Source organism: Lepisma saccharinum, chromosome 18 (genome assembly GCF_977018435.1).
Source record: "Lepisma saccharinum chromosome 18, izLepSacc3.1, whole genome shotgun sequence".
In the NCBI taxonomy this organism is placed as follows: Eukaryota; Metazoa; Arthropoda; class Insecta; order Zygentoma; family Lepismatidae; genus Lepisma; species Lepisma saccharinum.
In genome coordinates, this window is record NC_139246.1 from 28,488,272 (window position 1) to 28,503,130 (window position 14,859).

At 38.8% G+C, this 14,859-nt stretch overlaps 1 protein-coding gene across 1 annotated transcript in view; it reads right to left on the reverse strand.

The window, feature by feature from the left end:
• Window positions 1-13,614, reverse strand: part of LOC146001938 (ras-like protein family member 10B) — a 301,135-nt gene extending 287,521 nt beyond the window's left edge. The window contains exon 1 of the mRNA XM_083139659.1: window positions 13,571-13,614. The gene's annotated coding sequence lies outside the window, so the exon portion shown is untranslated. The remainder of the gene's footprint in view (window positions 1-13,570) is intronic.
• Window positions 13,615-14,859: the final 1,245 nt, after the last annotated feature.

A 14,859-nucleotide genomic window follows, 5' to 3' on the forward strand; every position in this document is an offset into this window, starting at 1 on the left:
TCATCCTCTCATCTTCTTTGTATGCGATCTTTCGAGCGTTACCATAAGCAAACCCAGCCACGTTGCGATCCTTTCGGATCAAATGAGACAAGAAACTTCACTTAAGCTACTCCAAACGAGGCAAATACCACTGCTATTTTCCCTGATGCGGTGAGTTTGCTAGGGGTGGGTGTTAAGTGAAACTAACTTTCCAAGGTTGATGGACCTCCAAAGCTTTCGGGTTTAGTCTTACGTAGCCTCCATTGAAAATTCAATTTTAGATGTTTAATTGCAAGTTAAATGAAAACATAACGAGAAAAGAACATGCAGAGAGTTTCACAGATAACATTTTCTATTTGAAACATTTCTTGGTATCATGAATAGCCTCCGAAATAAATATATATATTAAAAAAAATCTCGCCATTTTCTTAGAAGGAGGTTGTAGCACAACTTTCTTCTTACAGAGACTTTAATATGTTAGTCACCTGACAACGTCCATTGCTATATGAGCTCCTAACTAACAAACGCTCTAGTATTCTTAAACCGAAGTTTTATGGCTGAAGCAATCACCTGTTTCAATTCTGGGCAAGATCAATCCATCCTTACCGACTTCCTTTAGGTAAATCTCAACGTTATCCCTCCTCTTCGCCTTGCCCATTCTACAGGTCTCTTACCATCAGGTTTCCCAACAAGAATCCTGTAAACCCTACTTTCCTCTCCCATTCGTGCCACATGGCCTGCTCACCTAAGTCTTCTTGATTTAATCATTCTAATAATATCTGAACATGAATACAAATTATGTAGTTCTAAATTATGTAACCTTCTCCACTCACCTGTCTCCTGCATAAAAGTCAAACTAAATTTCCTAACTGAAATGCATCCATCAAAAATTGGCCATACAATTAAGAGAGCTATAACAGTTTGGAATCATACGCTTTTTGGAAAGTACAGAGCGTAACACAGCCGTACGTTTAAGCTTGAATAATTCCCTCCCAAACAGCGTTTCGCTTTGTTCTCAAGTGGGATGCAATATTGTCGTTTACTCTCAGACTACATTGTATAATATTGTCAAGAACCATTGATGTGGTTCCATTTGAAATCAAAGGATGTGTATTTTCTCTTTTTCACTCTCTTGCAGACTCGATCCCAATGTTAACCCTTTAACATGAGGGTCTTCGCGTTCCTTTGACGGCCATGATTAAAGCTTGCTTTGTTATACGAAGAGAACCAGTCTGATTTAAAGAACGCCACACTTCAAAGATATGGGTGTCGATTACCGCAGAGTGCTGTTAGCTTTACAACTGGCACGGGGAAGCGATTTTTGAAGTTTGCAAAAAACTGTAGATGAGGAAAAACGTTGAATGTAAATGCTTCCAACGATTTCCTTGTTGTTGGTTGATTGATGTAGTTACTTTTTATCGATTTTCTGATACTTTTTGATAATCCCAAAGATGAGGGATGAGTGATGTGTGATGATATGATAAACTTTATGAAGGAACACACAAGGAACACCCATTACCTGACCGGGATTCGAATCCGGGATCCCTGGTATCGTAGTGCACTGTGCTAACCACTCCGACACAGAGGTTAGTACAATGTTGTTCGCGCTCAAAGTGCTTGGTTTACTGTGTTACGCGAGTAGGTGAAGTGCTAATCTGGACTATTTGCTTCCCTTCTGTCTAATGCTCCTCAAAACACCTGCTGGCTGCAGCGTTGCCAGTAGCGCTGTCACAGTAGTCGATTTAATTTTTGTTATTTAGCGTCGCTTCTCTGACACTTTTGGTTAATCGCGATGATGAAGATGAGTGATGATATGATGCAATTGATGAAGAAGACTCACAAAGACCGGGACCGGGATTCTAACCCGGTAGCCTTGGCGTAGCAGTGCGCTGTGCTAACCACTCCTGAACGGAGAACGGCAGTAGTACAGTAGTAATTCACATTAAAACCACCACTCCTGTCAGAATTGTATATTCATAATGAAATAAAAATATTGTTGCTGCAGATGAAACGTAAACAATACAGGCCGACATGTTATTTTGACTAACTGAATTTATGTTGCGGAATTTCGCACTTGGGCCACAGCTTTTTTGAACAATACTCACAGTAACAGAAATCTTTCTTTCTGTTTCTTAGTGCATTACAAATCCCCTGATCGATTGCTTCGTAACATAAAAATTATGCTAGACAGTTGGTAGAAAAACAATACACTGGCAACCCTGAAAACTAGCACAAAAATAGGAGACGTTAGCAATAGTTACACATTACCCACATATTAAAAATGGAACAACTTTTAATATGAGGGGGGGGGGTATATTCCAACCCAATAGATCGAAGAATCAGGGATATGAAATTTCACCTTTGGCCAAGTACCAAGATATAATAAATGCTGTTGTTTGTTTCACAATCCAGCAACCTGATTTGGTTCATTTTTCCCTCTAGGTTCCTATATGTGTCTTTATCCGCTTCTTTCTTTGCTTCCCTTTTCTACATGTCGATTCTCTTTCTCCAAGTCGTGGTTAATTTGGCTTAGAGATATCTCATCTTCAGCTAGTTTCTACCAGGTGAGTTCTGGAATAGATTTATAGCTCTTGAGAGCTAACGTCACTCTCATCTTCAGGGAGTTTCGACAAGGTAAGTTTTAGAAAAGATTTATATAGAGAGAGCTAACTTCACACTTATATGCATGGCGTTTTCTACCAGATTAGTCCTGGAAAATGTTTATAGCTTTTGAGAGCTTACTTCACTCTCATCTCCATGAAGTTTTAACAGGGTAAGTTATGCAAAAGATTTGTAGCCTTTGAGAGCTAACTTCATCTTCATCAAATATTCGACCACTTGAGATCTGGAAAATAACTTTATAACTTTGGAGAGATAATGTCGCCATACCTTCAATAAATAAGAAATTTCCTGGTAGTTGACTTGTGGAGAAGTCAGTTTCAGACGGTTTTGAACCAGATTAATTTGGGATAATATTTCCAGATCTAACGTTCAGAGAATGTTTCGAATAGGTGATTTCTGGCACGTCTCGCCTGTATCCAGTGAAAGACTGGGAAGCGAATGCAAATTCGCTGTCGTGCAATGTTTACACGTGGTCATTGTTGCCAACTGGGTTCTTTTGGAACCAGATCTGGTTATATTTCCCACTGCTCCTGAAAATCACAAAATATTTGCAGAAGGGGGCAAACTCCAAATTTTTATGTTTTTTTCCATTCAAATTCGGGGGGTCGCGCCCCCAAACCCTCTTTCTTCGGTTCGGCGTTCTGAATTGTACACAGTTGCATGCTCTGATGTTTTAGCTGCAAAACGAAACTTATGTTAGTATGGCAACACTGCGGTGTTAGGAGCAGCTCAATTATTACGATTTAACTTCGATGTGAAACATAAGACGATTCAGGAGCTTAATAGAAATTACTACATTCGCTGAAGATCTAAAGGCAACTAAGAAAGAGATTTTCTCACACGACCTATTTAAATGGACGATTCCAAGATTCAACAATGCTCACGACAAAGTTATATACTTAAATCACACACCATGCACATCCACGAAACAAGCTATTCCAGTGCCATCTGTTCCCGCGGTTCGAAACACGATAAAATATAAACATGGACCTAAACCTACGAACAATCCCTACGAACGAATGGCCCTTCGCCCTAAGCCTGCAGCGCCTGGCGCAACGTCTTCCACCAGAAACCTTGTAAATTTACAAGGGGATAAATTACCCTTTCAAACTAGCCTCGCGGTGTTTTGTGGGAATCTGAGAGCTTTGAAACACGTGCTGTTGTCGTGGAAGCCTAAGTCTTGGTAAAGCCTCATTGTATATCAGAGTTGAGGTTGGACAAAAACATGGTACATGCTTGTATTTTCGGTGTAAGGGAAATATATGTAAATTATGTGCATGAAATGTTTAGAAATAATTTTGTGTGAGTTTATAGGAGCAGTGGATGTCTAGTCAGTAGCGTGTTTGGCTTCTGTGTAAGTCAGGTCCGATTCCTGGCGATCTCATATGTCTGCATAGAGATGGCTCTTGAACTCGCTCAGCCTCCTATTAATGGTGCCGGCCCCCATAGCGAATTGATGCCAGGCTTTCAGGATTCGAATCCCGGCCTGGAAATGAGTATTCTTTGTGTGTGTCCTTTGCGCCGAGTCATTTGCGCCGAGGCTTCGTATCGGTTCATTCCCGCCGCGACATGTCAAGACCTTCCTTGGTGGGTTTTCCCACAATCCAGAGTATCATCACCGCCGCGCGCACGTGTGTTTATGGCCACATGGTGCATAGTGCATAAAGTGGACTTAAAACATAATATCAAACCTGTGTCTATGACGATGCACAGCTGTGTTTACACTAAAATGTTAAACCTACCCAGAGAGTCAAATATGACTTTTCTTTACTTATTTCAAAATACGTTACACAGGATTACTTGTATCAATTTTATTACACAACAGAAAATACATAAATCAGTATCAGCCTATCCTATTAATCATTTATCGTTAATTGTAACAAAAAAAACATTGTAAGTACAGTATTGTTAAAATATTGAAAGCATTCTACAAGTACTACGTAAATGTACACTTTGGAAGCAATATAAATGTGCCAGCCTATTACACTTAATTATCATACACTACATAAAATCGTCAAACACATTATAAATACAGTGTAATTTTTTGTAAACATTATATAAGTAATAGCTACGTATATATAAACACAATATTTCGATACACTTGCACAACAACAATACAAACGTTACATGAATTCTTGTAGGTATGCAAAGGCTCGAAGGCATTCCACGCGTTGTTTCTATCATTTCCATATTCTCAGCCATCTGTCTCTCTCAAGTCTCAGTTTTACATAAATACTAATTTCCGAATGCATATCCGTCATATATACTTTCATCTTACATTCATTTACCAATCAACTTCCTTTTCAATCGAAGATAAACACTGCTGGAGCTGTTCAACGTCATAAACACACATGCGCGCGGCGGTAATGACACTCCGGATCGTGGGAAAACCCACCAAGGAAGGTCTTGACATGTCGCGGCGGAAATGAACCGATAAGAAGCCTCGTCGCAAGCGACACGGACTCGTCCTTTCATTCATCGATTTCGTCACATCATCATTCATCCTCGTGGTCGCGATTAGCCAAAAGTTGCAGAAATTCGAAGTAAAACAGACCAAATCAATAATGGCAAAATCTGGGTTACAGACGGCCGGAGCGTGTTGCTTATAACATCATTCTCGTTATGGAGAAAAAATGCAGGTCCTACATCCACTCAGCGGATGTGTTTTAATGAAACGATAACAATGTCCTGTTCTTGTGTGTTTGCGATAGTTGATTTATCAATGCTATCTCATTGCTATTCTTAATTATTTATTTATTTATTATTAAACACAGCAGGCGAATGCCTAATTACAGTGTTCTTCATTTCATGCTTTGCGTTTGTAAATTTACAGTTTGATAAGAAATATTATTGTGCAGAAATGTAAATAAACATAAAACATGTCAAAGCTGAATTACATGTGTATACAACAGTTAACAAACCGCGTTATAATAATACATGTTAATTGAAGACAACGGAATAAAATATCTAACTATTATCTACAAAAATAGCCTACATGAATACAATGTTTCAATTATTAAGTACAATGCACAACGTATTTATCTTTACACTCAGTATTTCAGATCTTTACCACCATGTACAATATATATATGTAGATACTAATATAATATATTATAAATTACATAAAATATGGAAATAAAATAAACAGTATAAATCAAGGATAGAAGTTATTTACCTTGAAGAAATACATTAATTATGTGTGTAATAAAGGACCTGTAAATAATTGACACACTAGAAAGTACGTAAACATATGTAATTGAGTATAAACTACAAAATAAATATATATTTACAAAAAATTTATGTTTACATTGTTGAGATTTATTCTTCCATTCCTTGAATAACTTTTTTGAATGTCCCAATAGGCATGTGAAATATATCTAATTTTGGTTCCCTTTCGGAACATCTGTTGTACAGTTCACATATTCTCCTGATAGGTCTTCTATCTTTGAGATTAGCCATTAGTGGCAGTAAAGCAAAGTGGAATCACACTAATGAATCAAGCAATTCTAGAGTATAGCTGAGATAGTTTTGCAACACACACACACACACAGGGTGTAGGAACACCACACATACAAATATTTTCACACTGTGTACAACACATCAAAGAAAACAACTTTCTTAATGTATTGTTCTTGTAAGTGTCCCTGTGTTCTATAAAACTGCAGTTTTATATGTGTATGTAACCACGCAGCACATATTGATGATTGTCAAGAAGACGGTTTTTATAAAATGTTTCCAAAGTTATACACCGCTGGGCAAATGTTGACTGGACGTACAGTTTAAAGTGGGATCGGAATCTTCAACGGGGATCGAAGCCCTAGATTACAAAGCAACAGCGATACTAGTGCTCCATCCGGGAGACCCTTTGCATAAAACTTGTACACAACCCTTTCCACTCCAGTGACGTAACAAAGTATCCGAAGCAAGGAAGAGTAAGTGTTGGTGCTAAGAATAGAAAATAAAAAATAAACTAGATATGTTTCTCTCAAATTAATTTCATTACTTCTGAAAAGTCACATCCTTACTACGGTCATATACGGGATGGGATGAAAAAAATATTGGGTTGATGCATAAGTTGGTAGCGTTTGTGTTTAGTATGGCAACACTGCGGTGTTAGGAGTTTGTTTATCGTTTAATGTTCATCAATTGGGGTGGCATTGTTGTGCTTGTGAATACGCATTGAATTTTACAGATTTAAAGAAAGACGGTGTTATTTATGGGCTTAAAGAACAATAAGTGTCCAGCTGGGGGAAATGAACATTTCCGATATATTCTTCTGTCTGAGTTTAACATAGGGGCAAAGGCAGCTCGAAACATTTGTCCCTTGTACGGGTAGAATTCCAACGGGGAAAACAGGGCAAGAAAATGGTTTTGCCATTACAAAGAGGGCATTTTTGACTTAAACGTTTTTCCATGTTCAGGAAGACCATCGAGCTTTAATGAAAACAGTTTAAACCCTTTAATCCACGAGGATCCACATCCGTTGACTCGAGAATTAGCAAATGTGATGAACTGTGAGCATTCAACCATCGTGCTACATTTGCATTCCATGAGTCAGGTTCAGGATATCGCACGCTTTAAACGAAAACAACCAAATCAGCGAGTTGGCCAGGAAGACAGCATCAAGTGCTGCGACACGATAATGCACGCCCACACTCCGCTAACATGACAAAAGCTGCTCTCCAGGAGCTTGGTTGGGTATTTTTTCCACATCCCGATTACTCCCCCGATCTTGTGCCCTCGGATTGCTACCTTTTCATCTCTCAATCCATCAATCTTCAAGAAAGCTCCTATGGTGTCGAAAATGCTCTTCAAACTTGGCTTGACGATACTTTGAACCCTGAGTCAGCTGATTTCTTCAGATGTTGAATTTAAAATATGCCTCAGCGTTGGTAGCGAGTCATAGGCAATGAAGGACAATATATTACTGATTAATTTATATCATTTGTTCATATCAAATTAGTATTAAATAAAAATACATTATCACGGTGAAAAAACAAACTCATGAATCAACCCAATAGCTCAATAAATTCTGTGTCCGTTTAAAAATATACACGGGGTGTCCGAGAATTATCTTTACAACTTCAACTCTTAATAACTCCAATTCTAAGTCACATATTTACATGCTGTTTGTTGCGGATGATGTATGACACGCACCTGTGTAAAGTTCTGGTAATTATATTTCTCTTCTCAATCGGACTTCTCAGTTTCTGGCAACATAGAGAAACACCGAGTCACTCTACATCGCTATTATGCGTGTGAGAAAACTTTAATCAGTTCAGTTGCTATAATTAATGTTCACTTAATAGCTAATCACAACAACGCAGCTTCAAAATAATAAACACACAACATGGATGATATTTTAATCTTCCACCTTCAGGAAAATCAACTCACATTTACAGAAGAAAGAAACTATATCTTCAACTCCAATATTTTGAAATATTAAAGACATAATTATCAATAAACTTACATTTCACAACATCGACAATGTTCACTACTACGAACAATTCCCTTATTTCTTTCGTTCTATTCCCCAAGAGTCATACACACAGGTTGGTCGTCAACCACCAGTTAAACATAAATGCGTCATTCTTCTGATATCACCGATTGCTCACAAGGCCGTTACATGTAGAAAGTCATACAATTATTTTGTCTGTGTACCGTACAAATATTGCAGACCTCACGGAACTGAAGCATCGATGCGCTCCACACCATCAAGGATGACATACGTATTACAGCGTACATGGACGGAAATGGAATTTGAGCAGGATGTTCTCCGTGCAACCAACGGTGCTCACATTGAGATGCACATCTCAGAGAAAATAAATTTGTAAAGGTCTGCATCATATACAACAAACATCGTAGTTATTAAAAATTCAAGTTTTAAAGATAATACTTGGACATCCTGTATATATGTCCGAGCGGTGTGCATTTCCTTCATGTAGTGGCCTTCGACTTCATTGTGATCTTACCAGGGAACAAAGAAGTTACCCTTTGATTACAAACCATAACGTTAACAACAGCGGTATTGTGCATGACTAATAGATGAAATATCCATCGATAATATTAATTATTCTCAAATTAACTGTTTGCAAGGTATCTAGTATGGTGGAGCAAAATCTATTCCAATGAATAATTAATTAGGTTGAGACTTTGTAATCAATCAACATGGCTGTTATATATATTACCTGCGTGGTCATGGAGGATTGAAGTAAATTTATCATATCAAAGGTTTGTTTCGTTTCCATTAACATGATCTGCTCTGGAAATTAACCATGGGTGTGTAAAGCAACAAGCAGAAATCCAGGACAAAGCTAAATAATGGATGTAGTTTAGATGTTTGTACAATATACCAGAAATGTTATTATTTATTTATTTATTTATGGATTTGGATCGTTAAGTTAAGGCGCAATCCTTTTCTTCCACTTAAGATATCTCTACTTGAGATTTTACAGTTTTATTACATTAGCTAATATTTTGCGAAACATGCGGTAGCTCAGTGTCGACCTCTGTGGCTGAGTGGTTAGCACATCGCGCTACGACGCCAGGGATTCCGAGTTTTAATCCCGGCTCGGACATGGATGTTTTGTATTTGTTTGTCCTTATGAAAATGGAAATTGAAATAAATTGACATGTACCGGGTGGCCAAAATTAAAGATACTTAACTCAGAGCCCTCTGTAGCCTGCTTGAGGCATCGTAGAACTCTGAAATTTGGTGAATCCACTATGCAGACCATGGCGAAGAGTATGGTGATATAGAAGAATAGTTCAATTTTCCACCACCAGGTTGAAATATGGTGCTATACTTCCATGATGGGTTGTAATAAGGACGTAAACTGGTCCAATTGGTTATGGATTTGCCTTTACCTTGCTAACTTGCAATAAACGAGAGATTATTTTCTCGCAACTTCCAGCCCCTAACAAATGTCTTTCTAATTAATAACTCAGCTAAATCACTTAACGTAAGTACTGAACAAAAGTTCGGAAGTGATCACCATGCCATTAAATAAGAAAGAACGCTTCATAGTGGATTCACCAAATTTTGAGTTCTACGATGCCTCAAACAGGCTACAGAGGGCTCTGATTTGGGTAACTTTAATTCTGGCCACACGGTATGAATTTTATCTGTGGCGAAGGCATTAAAGAAAAGTCGTTAGAGTGTCTGACTACCATGCGAGAGACCCGGATTCGATCCCCAGCGGGGGAGAACCGGGATTTTTACCACCTGTTCAAGCGGCTCCGGCGCCCAGCCAGCATAGTATAAAGTGGGTACCTGGAGGAAACTCTGGGAGGTAAAGGTGGCCAGGTGCGTGGTGCTGATCACATCACCCCCACCTTCAGCCGTGATAAAAAAGTGTAGGGTCCTAATTCCACACAACCTATACGCCTTCATGGCATTGTGCAAAGCACAGGGGAACACTTTACTTTTTTCTACTTTAATATTAAAGAAAGATAATGGTGGAGAAACAGTCGAACAATTAATAACCCGAAAGGAATTGCATGATTTTAATGTTATGTAGTTGATCAGTACGTTTTGGCGACGTACTCCGTGAATCACTGTTAACGATCAGAATCCAGATAAGTCAACATGTGAATAATGGAAAATAATGTGATTAACCAAAAATTATTATTATATTTCTTTCAAATTTCTTCAACTTAAATTACTCTTTTATCCTAATGCACTGCTCAATTTTTTCTATTGTCTATGATTTTATATGTATTGCGTTTTATTGTACTTTCTTATCTTTCATTTCCTTGTAAACTTGAATTTCATTTTAATTTCAATCTGTACTTTTTGCTTTTTGGGGTTAGGTGGTAGACCAGCAACAGCTGAACCTCGCGCAGTAAAAAGGTTAATTCAATTCAATTCAAAGTAGCTCCCATTTGACTAAGTCAACAGGAAAATTTTTGAGGTCTTACTGGAATGAAACCCGGAACCTCTCGCACCATTGGCAAGAGCACGAACTATTTTGCTAAGTGAGACATCTCTACCTTTACAGTTACAATTTATTTTCTAAAGTACATTGTTTCTCACATAATGTTCATTTTTTAAAAAAAAATCGCAATGGTTGAATCGGTAGTGTGTGTCTGACTGCTACACGGGGGCCCTAGGTTCAATTTCCAGCTTGGGTAACCTCAGTCAGGAACCTATTCTGCTTACGTGGCTTCTGGAACTCGCTTAATGGATAATCTTAAGTTGTACATCACATAAATTTAAAAAGAGAAGAAATATATAGACTCTTGTCGTGAACAAATTCACTTCCGGACGAAAAAAAAATTCGCAAGAGGAGACTAACATTCAAGATTTATAAATGAAGGTGAGTTCATAATTCGTACAAAAATACTCCCTTCCGTCGGGACGAAAGCACGCCTGCATATCTTTCGCCAGGTTAGTGCAAACAAGAGCTTCATTTGTTGCTATGGCAACTGGGGGAAGTGGTGGTGGGGAGGGATGTGGAGACACTTAAGTTTGAAAGGCCATTTCCGACGGCCCGCATCCGAGCGTACGGAAGATGGATGAGGGCATCGCTTGGAGGTAACCAGGGGAACCGTAAACGGTTGGTCTTTAACGAGCACTAACTGAATATATCTTTTTTGAGAGATGATTGTCCACCCTGATATACAACTGACCGAGATGTTCGAGGACAGATGCGAAGGAGTTACTTGTACGAAATTTATGAAATTACTGTAATGAAAATGCTATCTAGGCGATTCCAGTCGCAAAAATAGGGGTGGCGGCTGCAAGCGGAACGCAGACGGGGAAGAATTTCCGGAGATAGACGAGAGCATTGACGTAAGCGCGCACGCGCTAACTTGGCGAGTCCTTTGGGGAAAATAGGGGTGCTGGCAGCAAGCGGAACGCAGGAGAGAAAGCAGTTTCTGCATTAGACGAGAGCATTGAAGCAAGCGCGCATGCGTAAACTGGTCAAGTCCAATGACAAAATTAGGTGTGACGGCCGCAAACAGAACGCAGACGGGGAAGGAGGTTCCGTGAAAATTGACGAATAGAGTTAAGGCGTTTTAACATAATACAGTAGCATCACCATTGCAAACAACCGACAGCAAATAAATGAAACAGTGATCCGTAAAAAAAAGCAAATTTCTGGAGTTATTCTCATCTTCCGTAGTTGAGCGTTATTGTAAGAGATTCCCCGCATAAATAAATTCCTTCAATTTATTTTTCATATTTTTCCTACCGTACTTCGCTTTTCTGTCTCCATGACAGGTGACTAATGATTACATGATTTTCACGAAGAGATATACCTAAAGCAACCTTGATTATGGCTCGAACCCATATCCTTGGAAAGCAAAATAGTGCATCGATTCGCCAACGAGGAATTTCAAACTTTTTCAAGACAATAAGCGGGTTACAGTTTAAATCCAGACTGAACAATTCCAGTGCTTTGCTTTAGCAACTCAAAATGAATGATTTAGCGAAGGGTGCCACTAATTACTTCCAATAAAAAATGAAACATCTTCTAATACACTCTCAACTATAGTGTGTGTTGCTTACGGTGCTACTTAAGTTCACTCTTCGCCGTAGAGTTTGGCAACACACATAACACACTACAGTGTAGCGACTGTTTCAGGTTCAGTGTTTCTCATTTTTAATGTTGTTTAATGTTTGCTGTTTTTCTCACTATTCCGCCATGGGCAATCTAATGGTGCAAATATGCAATGCCTTAAGATCTGGGCAGAAGATGTCAACAGAGGGAAATTATTTTATAAAAAGAAAGCTTATTGACTCACGGCTTCACCCATAAGATTACAGATGTAAATCCCCAACGTATCATGGATGTTCCTTTACTAATCAATTTCATCTAATCATCAATTACTGTTGCCTTGTAAACAAAAGATTCCGGGTTCGATACCCGGTGGAGACTTTAGGCGTGCACAGACCCTCTGATTAGGGGGGTAAAAGCCTTGATGAAAACTCAATCGGAGAAAGGTAAACTTCATTCCATTTCACTGTTTTATCGTACTGATTGGTATGGGACAGGGACCTATATACAGCGTGTCTAGACCTTCGAAAATCACTGTATTACAAGAATCCAAACATCCGTGGCACCAATGTTTTTTGCTCCCCCTTCTTTATTTCACCTGTCTGAGACTAATTTACACATAAACACGGTTTCGTGCAGCAGATTCAAAACAAGTATACGTAAATTATTAATTTCCAATAGTAACGGCTATTAGGGTACCTTGTGGCGGAGGAGTAGATGCCCCGCCTTTTCTAGAACGAAAAAACAAACTGTCCTTGCCAACCGCTCCCTACTTTTGTTACCGCTACTGATTACACAATGTATGGGTAATTTATTCTACCAACACAAGTAACGGATGGAATGTGCAGGAGTGTTAATAACAAGAAATTTGCTAAAGAACGACATTGCGCAATTAAATTTCATAGGACGTAATGCACCTGCCTCCCCGTTCAAAGTTGCTTGGAACTTTCGTCGGCTTAATAGAGTATAATATTGTTTAATAACGGTGATAACACTCCTCTACACTAAGTCTCCAAGTGAGAGTATTAAGGAGTCGACTGCCAATTCTTGCCTCCGCCCTGTGCACGCCTATGGTGGAGACACATAGCTGTTCGAATCACACTTTAAGCTGTAGGTTCAGTCCAGATTAGCCTTACAAAAAGTGTACCAAAACAAACTTCTCCAATCATCTGTAACCCTCATCACTTCGGGTAAGTTAAAGGTGCAGGAGAAACAACTTACAGTGTAGCAAACTGAACAGAAAAAAATATGATTTCTTCAGAAGTATCCTAAAACGAACGACTAATGTTTAAAGTTATTGGTTACTTCCAAACATTACTGCGTAGTGATTACCTTACCTTCATATATAAGCCTCGATAAAGATAACTCGAAACTACAAACTTGGAAGCAACAGCGTCAGGTAAATACTATATAAAAATCGGGGAAAGTAAATACAGCTTATGTAAACACTGATTGATACAACTTACCTTAAGTCGCATTCGTTGATCGGCACTGTGGTGTTTAGCGTCTGCAAAGAAAGAGAATAAAGCTTTTTTTCTGATTTTCAAGGCGAAAAATCTAGTCTGGTTAAAATTTATGGCTCATCATCACTAAAGTACAGATTAACAATGTGAGGTATGTATATCCCTTCATGGTGTTTTCGTGATTTCAACCAATTTTGTACTTTGACTGCCTGTGAGGATCCTATCCATTGTGACAAGCTGAGTAACAGAAAAATTAATGTTATGCGAATTACAGGTGCATCATTTATTACATCATTTCTGCTAATAAAGAGATTAAGCTATGTATTTTACATGTTAATTAATACTTGTTTTATCATTACTATTTTAGCACACCTTCATGGCGAAGTTGTTAGAACAGCGCGCTACCACGACAGAGGTCCCTGGTTCGAATTCCTGGCTGTGCATAAAAGTTTCCAATAAACAGCGGTTTTGCAATTTGCTAACTAGAGCTATGAAGGAGAGAATACGAATAATCATAGCAGAAGTATCTGCAGAAATGGATTTGCTCCTTGGAATCTTTAAATATATTGTTTTACGTCACCATCAACAAACGTCCCTTCATCAATTGCATCATATCGTCGCTCTCATCTTTCCGATTATCTCTGGAGAAGGAGAATGAAAACAAGTGTCTGCGCAAGTTGTGAGGCGAGACGGCTCCACCAATGAACACGTAAGAGGGAATGCGATTGCGTGGAGGAATGGAAAGTGACTGCAGTTACCAGCCATCACATCAGCGTCGTTACTGCTTCGCTCTGCCCTCTCGCCCACACCTTTCCTGCTGTTATGCGTAGCTTTGCTCCAGGGATAGTCGGGACAGAGTGTAGCAAAGAAATGGGAGAGAAGCGAAGCCAAATGAAACAAACAGATGAATCTTAATATTGTTATTTGTATTGGTTAAGGAAAATATTGAGCCTATGAGGTCCAGCGGGCTGTACAGAACAAAATATTCTATATTCTTATGGAACACTAAAACTATCTGAAATCTTGCAACTGGATATTCGTGACCCCAAGTTTACTACGCTTGAATTATTATTTAATGTTGAAGTCCTAACTCGAGCGCCACTTTACTTCAAAGAAAGTTCAGATAGACTATTTTCCCTCTCCCAGCCATATGGCAAGTCCACGTGGAGCCCAGTAGATCCTCCCCTCAAAACTTTTCCTCCAATAGCGTACGTTTTAGGAACTAACAGTACTTGTCAAGACCACGTGTACTAAATGAGATGTTGCCATTTCAGTTTTTTTAGAGATTTCTG